The following is a 7,865-nucleotide window of genomic DNA, read 5'->3' as shown; positions in this document are numbered from 1 at the left end:
ACATGTTTGGGCCCCTGCACCCATGTGGGAGACTCAGAAGAAACTCTGGCTTCAGATGGGCCCAGCTCCAGCCATTGCAGCCATTTGAGTAGTGAACCAGCAAAAGAAAGACTGACCTCTTTGTCTCTCCCTCTGTCTCTCTGTAACTCTGCCTTTCAAATAAGTAAATAAATCTTTAAAAAAAGAAAAAAAAAGGAGAGTTACATGTCCTTGGTAGTGCTCCAACATATACTGGCTACCATTATATTTTCCAAGGAAACATTATTTTTTTAAAAAAGAAAAGAATTCATTTACTTGAAAGGCAGAGTTATGTATAGAGAGACGAAGGGAGAGGGCACAGAAGGGGGTGGGAACTTGAGCGATCTCCCATCTGCTGGTTCATATGACTGCGCACACTCCATATCAGAGTGCCTGAGTTTCAGCCCAGGCTCCACTTGTGATTCTTGTTTCCTGCCAATGTGCACCTTGTCAATAGGCATTCAATACCCCAAGAACTTAGAAGGTCCCTGCCACCTATGTGGGATACCTAGGTTGAGTTTCAGGCTCCTCATTTCAGTGTGGCCCAGCCCTAGCTGTTGCAGGCATTTGAGGAGTAAACCAGTTTGTGGGAAGTTTCTCCTCCTCCTCCATCCTTTCCCCCTCCCCAACCCACCTCCTTTCCCTCTCTTTTCTCTCTCCTCCTGCCTCCTACTTTCCCATGTGTGTGTTCCTATCAAATAAATGAAATAAATTTTAAAAATCTGCAGACCTACATTTCTCTGACTCATTCTGGCCTTACCAAAGGCCCCTGAAGCAACAAAACCCCCCTCCCAGCTGCAGCTGCACCCTTGTTTCTGCCTACTTTCTGCTGAACACACACTAATACCTTGTAGCTCTTGGTACTTTGATCCTACTTTTCCTTTAGAGATTCAAGAGAATATCACCTTGTTTTAGTGCATTTGTTGTTCATTATTTTACTGGTTTTGCTATCAAGTTGGTGTGTTTATTTCTATGGGAGATCTTGGGAACGTTCAAAAGCGAGTCTTCTACTGCCACTTCCAGCCTTCCCATCTTATGATTATTTCAACAACCTAACTTATGACAGTACAACAGAGTTCAAAATGGTAATGGTGTTTCATATATAAGCTAACACCGTGTATTTAATGCCAAATTGCCCATGTGTGCAATGTATTATAGTAGTTAAAAATAAACTAACTGGATACCGGCATTGTAGTACAGCAGATTAAGCTACCACTTGCAATGCCAGCATCCCATAGCAGAGTACCAGTTTGTTTCCAACTGCTCCACTTCCCTGCTAATGTACCTGAGAAGGCAGCAGGAGGTGGACCAAGAACTTGGGTTCTGCCTCCCATGGTGGAGACCCAGATCCCTGATGCTGGCTTCTGCCTGGCCCTGACCTGTCTATTGTTTTTATTTGGGGAATGAACCAGCAGATGGAAGATTTCTCTTTTTGTCTCTCCCTATCTCTGTCACTCTGCCTTTTGAATAAACAAAAAAGTTTTGGGGGAAAAAAGCTAACTTTACTTCTTAACAAAGTTTTTAAATGTTAAAATTTTACCAAAAATTACTTTATAACTCTACTTGCCAGATACTTATCCCTATAAGTTAAATGGATTTCAAGAATTCTGGCAAACTAGTAGTCATGACCATTTTCATTACTTCATTGAAATATAAGAGCCATTAAAAACCAAGAATATGGTTGTTAAAGGAAAGGAAAAAAGATATGAAAGATTAGAAATAAATACTTTCCTTAACTAAGAAATATAGAGAAAAGAAAGCATTGTTTCTCAAAATGTTTCCCCCTCAAAAAAAGAACTTCTTATGAAACAAACATGCTTCTTTAAAATAATTTCTTTCCTGAATAATTCATGGAGGTATATGTCACAAATTATGTTCAAAGAGAAACTTCCAGGTCCTACATAATACATGGAAAGTTTATCAACTAAGGAAATTAGCTTGATGTTTTACTTTTAACTAGCCTTGTTTCCTTTACTCTTAATTATTGTACATGCCGGGGCCTTGCATAAAATTACATAGAAGAAATGGATAAGAAAGGTCATAGGTATTTGATGTTTGCTCTTGTGTTTCCATGTCAGAGGCTGCTGACAGATCTCAGGGATCCTGGAGTGATAGATGCCGAATGCAATTGAGGATCTCCAAGGACCTGCATTGCACAATGGTGAGTAAGCCCCTCTTTTGACTCATTTGCAGATTAAAAAATGAGATTAAAAAATAGAAAACTGAAGTCTCAGACTTCTCTCTTATTCTTGAAAGAAAATCTTTTAGATGTTATGATTAGCACTATGAATTGTTTTCATAATTTTTGATTGTATTCCTCTTGAGTATAAAGTCTACATCTACTTTAGGTAAACCAAATTAGCACATACACACACAGAATCACACAGAGTACTCTTCAATAGTTGTAGTAGTGATGCTTGAAAATCTGACTGAAAATGTGATTCAAAAAGAACACAGATTTTACAAATAAAGTAAATGAAAACAATATCTACAAGTGTTGGTATAAAGAGAACTTGTTATTTACTAAGAAGCAGCAAAATCCTTAGCTTACTTATAGTGTCAGCCTCAAACAATTATGAATAGACTAGCTCTGCTTGACTCCCCTACCACCTGCTGGTGAAACTTGGGATCAAACCTAGGGATTAAACTGGGCAAGTCTGCTCTCGGATCCAGGTACAGTTTTCTTTCATTCCTGAAAGATCAGGAAACAGATATCATCTCAGGAATGTGAGAAAAAGAGCACTACAGCTGAACTAGAGAAACAGGAGAGACTGGCAGAGATCAAATGGAAGCCCCATCACCCTGCTGTTGTTCTCATTAAGCACTCAGAGCATCTAGACTGTAAGATAGCCTGATGTAGTTCCACTCAACATAAGGACCTTCTGATGAGTCAAACACACGAGAGAGTCTGTGTTAGATTTGAAGGCTCCTTTGGAGTTTCTGCCAAGCAGCATCTTTTACTAAAATAATATGCAATTATATAGAGTGACTCTTATATCTGTAGATCCCTTCATATTATACAGAATGGAGTCATCCGCTTGCCTATGTGTATGGGAAGACACTATGACTGTGACCTGTAGGACAGGGACTGGTTTGTCTGTACTCTTTCATCTCTGTTGTGTAATATGACAGCTGGAATAAAGTTGTTTTGACTCTTAAATCAATAGGATAGCAGATGGGTCTTTATTCAGAAAAGCTGCTGCCATCTGCATATTTGGGTATTCCTTTGTGTGGTCTCAGGTCAAGTGTTGTGGTGCACTGGGTTAAGTTACCACTTGGGATACCCATATCTCATACCTGAGTGCTTGGGATCAAATCCCAGCTCCACTTCCATTATCAGCTTTGTGCTTTGTGTGTATTCTGGGATGCAGTTGGAGATGGCCCAAGAAATTAGGTCCCTGACTCCCACCTGGGAGACCAGATAGAGCTCTGGGCTCCAGGCTTCAGCTGGTGCAGGGATCTGGGAGGGAACTTCAAATGGCTAATCTCTGTCTCTCACCACTCTCCCTTTTTCTCCCTCTATCTTTGTCATTCTGCTTTTCAAAAAATAAATCTTTTCTAAAAATTTAAATAAAGCTGTCTTGAAAATGTATAAAGTCACTTTTTGTAACAGGAAGTTACCTTTCATCTCTCCTTTTTGTTGTTATATATTTTATCTGTTCATTAAAAATTAAACTTATCAAAGGATTTCTGAGTCTATAAATATAGTATAACCATAGATTCTTCCCAGTTTATAAATAAGAATATCTGCTGAAATACTAACGGGGTTATTCTTTCCAAAGGTTATTCTATTCTTTTCAAAAGTTATGCTATGATCTCTGTTCCAAAGTGGGCTTATATTTATTTAAACTACCTAGTCTTTAACTAATTTTTCATTTATTTTCAACATTTACTGGTACTAAATCTGACCCAAATGAATTTTTCATTCCTGGGCTGCCCATATGCATGCAGGGGCCCAAGGACTTGGGCCATCTTCTGCTTTCCCAGGCCATAGCAGAAAGCTGGATTGGAAGTGGAGCAGTCAGGACTCAAACCGGTGCCCATATGGGATGCAGGCACTGCAGGTGGCAGCTTTACCCACTACGCCACAGTGCTGGCCCCTGGTTTTTTTCCAGTGAAAAATAAAGTCAATTGCAATAAAAGCTGCTTCACTTTGGCAAAGGAGTAATGATCCTACGTCATAGTAGTTCTCAAGGATTCCACATCATTAAGGTAAATGAGGTCTGAAGCCTCAGCAATTTGGGGAAGGGAACCTTTCTTAAAAAAATAATCTTCCTTATTTAAATTTTTAAAAAGTCTGGGACCTAATGATCCAGTCTGAGAGACCCTCAAGCTTCAACTTCATTATTATCAGTAAATCCATCCTTGCAGATTATTCAGAGAAAATTGCATAATTGATTGATTCTTCAAAAGATTATCCTATGATCAATGTAAATTGTGACTCTGCAAAGCATCTATTAAAATTCAGAATTAATATTGCATGTGACATTAACTCTGCTTTATAGTGAACAAGAAAATCTTTAAAAAATGAAGTAATGAATGCAGGTTATTCTTAGCCAATCCTTTTCAAACTTTGCCAAAGACAGTTCTCATAGCTTAGAAGTGGAATCCTTTCAGCATCAGTAAGGCTGTTCTTTCCTTCTTCCTGAAGAAGTCTGTGTTGGAAATTCTTTATTTACAAAAATTGCTTTGGGCTCTTACTTTGAGCACTGAAATAAAACTTAGACTTCTCTACACTCAGATCTTGTATAATCTGCTGTAGGGTTAGGGCTCTTTATTTTGATCTTGAAGAGGAGAACAACTGTTTTACAGACATATAGAATAAAGACCAGGAGTTCAGGGAGGTGAGCACCATGTCAGCCTCCTATCAATGCCTGTAAACCGGAAGTTCTCAACTCACAACACAACATAATCATCTAACCCAACACTGGGGGCCACCCAGGAGCATAAAGTAAGAATCCGTGGGGAAGGGGCTTCAGTGTTTTCAGAGGGATGACTGAAATGGGTGATCCAGGTGGACAAACACTGCTATAAATCTAGAACACAAGCAACTTAAATCAAAAGCTAAAATAAATAAGTAAGTAATAAGGTTTGCTTTATGAGGAAATAACTGAGACAGGACACAGGACACCTGTAAGGAGCATGATGTAAGACTCCAAAAAAAAGCTAAACAAGTAGGGTACATTCTTTGACAGTTAGTGATTTGGTGGCTATGGAAGTTCAAAGAGAGTTAATATTTGACATAAGTATAGGTGATTTCACAGAAGGCACCTACAGGTAGAGCCCAGACAAACAGTCTTTCAGGCAAAAGGGAGTGAGAATTTCGTGGAGTAACAAAGGAAAACCAGGGTAGACAATGTTTTGTGCATGATGCACCCAACAGACTCTGCTAATGCACACATCCTTAGGCAGGCTGACAATTTAATCTGGTAAGAATTTATAAAGGCTTAAAGTAACCACATCATCAGGGAAGAAAATTTGAGCTGTTAGTATGTGATCTACTTGTTATCAAAGACTGGTGATTTTTTAAACAATTATTTTGATTTTTAAATATTTTTACTTCTTTAACAAGATTTTTACTGTGTGCCAGATGACTAAATTGAGAAATAAAGTTACAAAAGTTGAGGACCAAAGTAACCGTGATGCTATGGTATAACATATACTGTCCACATGAATAATAGACTGGGTGGATGGATATGTGGGAAAATGCCAAGTACCTGAGCGATGAGAATGCAAGTAAGGCAAATGTCAGTGTCCCCAGTAAAAGCTGTAGAATAATCAGAAAACTGATTTTTAAAAACAGAGACATGGGGTGGGCTTTGTGGCACAGAGGATTAAACCACTTTTTGAGACTCCCATATTCCAGACCAGAGTGCTTGGTTTTAGTCTTGGCTACTCTGCTTCTGATCCAGCTCCCTTTTAATGTGCCTGGGAAGGCAGCAGATTTTGATACTGTTACTGGGTCCCTGCCACCCATGTAGGAGATCAGGATAGAGTTCCTGGAATGCTCCCTTTGATATGACCCAGCTCTGGCTGTTGCAAGCACTGGGGGTATGAACAAGCAGTTTAAAGAACTCTATGTGTGCACATTTACACACAGCTTCCAAATAAAAACAAAAAATACAATAAAGTGTGAAAAGAATCTTTCATACAAGAAATCCAAATGTGTGGTCTCAAAATGATATGGTGTCCCTCTCGTATTCAAAAGCAGTTATGAGATATATAGTTTGATATCAAAATCTTGGGATTTCTGAGGAATTGTAGTTTATGGAAACCATGGAATATATGAAGATAGGTATATCTGGTCCATATGGTTGTTCTGCCTCACTAAGGGAAAGTATATTGAAGTGGTACAAATGGATGAGATATCCCAGGTTCAAAGGATATGTTTGAAGTGACTTGGAGCAGTCAGTGCTGATGGACTGCAGCATAGGAAGAGAGGAGCTTATAGGCCAGGACATAAGTTGAGAACTGAGGGCTCCTGGTGGAAAGAAAGTACAGACAGTGAAAGAATGCAGGAAACAGAAGGGGAATCTGTTTTAGCAATGCCTGCCTCATTATTTTACCCAAAGTCTTCTCCAAAAACAAGAAGTACACTGCTTAGCATGCAAACAGAAATTTCTAGATTTTAGCTTTAATTTGAGTAATGTGTAGTATAAGGATCTCATCATATTGCAGATTCCTCAAGGAAAATGACTCAACCCTCAATATCTTCCCCACAACTTCTGTCAATTGTGACATAAAAAAATCCTTCCACAAATAGAGACAAAATACTTTCTTTTGCTTTTATCTCCAGTTATTCAGCAGTTTTGAGAATTCTCCAAAGACAGTAGGCATAAAGAAAGTTCTATTTTCCCTAAATTGCTTTGTTCTCCCATGAAACTTTTTTTATTCTTTTAAAATCCATTGTTTCAGAATTTTAAAGAATTTTGGTGTTGAAGTGACTAAGCCTGGTGGGTCACTGATGCAAAATTACTGCGATCTGTCTCAGTTTATCAGTCTCCCCAAAGACCATTAAGTCCTTTGCACAGCCACAATAGCTTCATCTTTAAATGCTCAGAAACACAGAAGCATAGCCCAGAAATTAAGATGGGAGTTTAATTTATTCCTTCTTCCATTCAACCCTTAATCTCTTTTCTAGGGTTTTACAAGCTGATTTGCTTTAAATAGAAATTATTTGAAAAGAAGGATTTTAAAGGGAAAGGAACTATCATCTTTGCCATTAATTCTGCTTGTACCCTTTCCTTTTCTCATTGTCCAAGTCCTGTACTTCCTGTTGAGTTTTTTCCCTAATGTGTGTGGGTTGGGGTGGGGAAAAGTTGGAGAACAGCACAAGGAGCTCTGTTTCTGAGTTAGGGTGAAAAGAGAAGAGCTTAGAGGAAGAGAAGAGAACTTAGCAATGCAGTAAGAGTTGTGTTCCCTGTTTTTTAAAAAAAAGATAACTGCTTAAAAATAAATACACATGAATAAATAAAAATGTTAGTCAATGTTTGGTAAATTGTTTTCAAGTTGGCTTAATTTTTCTTCCCCTATTATTGCCATTGAGTATTCCCCTCCCCACACTGATTCTGACCTTGATCATTTGTCCTGCTTTGGTCAATGGCAAACCTGACATAAACACAGTGCTCATGTTTCAAGGACTTGTTTCTAGGTACTTCTCAGAATGCTGTCGCTGCTACCATGTTAAAAGCCAAGGCTAATCTGTTAGATGATGAAAGACACATGGCCCAGTTATCCTATTACTCCAAACAATAGCCAATATCAACTGGCCAACTGTAAGTAAGACCCTCACAGAACAGCCAGCCCTTAATTGGCCCTGGGACTAACCTGCTCAACCCACAGATTCA

This window comes from Oryctolagus cuniculus, chromosome 3 (assembly GCF_051225735.1).
Source record: "Oryctolagus cuniculus isolate XC-2025 breed Fujian yellow rabbit chromosome 3, ASM5122573v1, whole genome shotgun sequence".
NCBI lineage: Eukaryota > Metazoa > Chordata > Mammalia > Lagomorpha > Leporidae > Oryctolagus > Oryctolagus cuniculus.
This window is presented reverse-complemented; position numbering follows the sequence as displayed.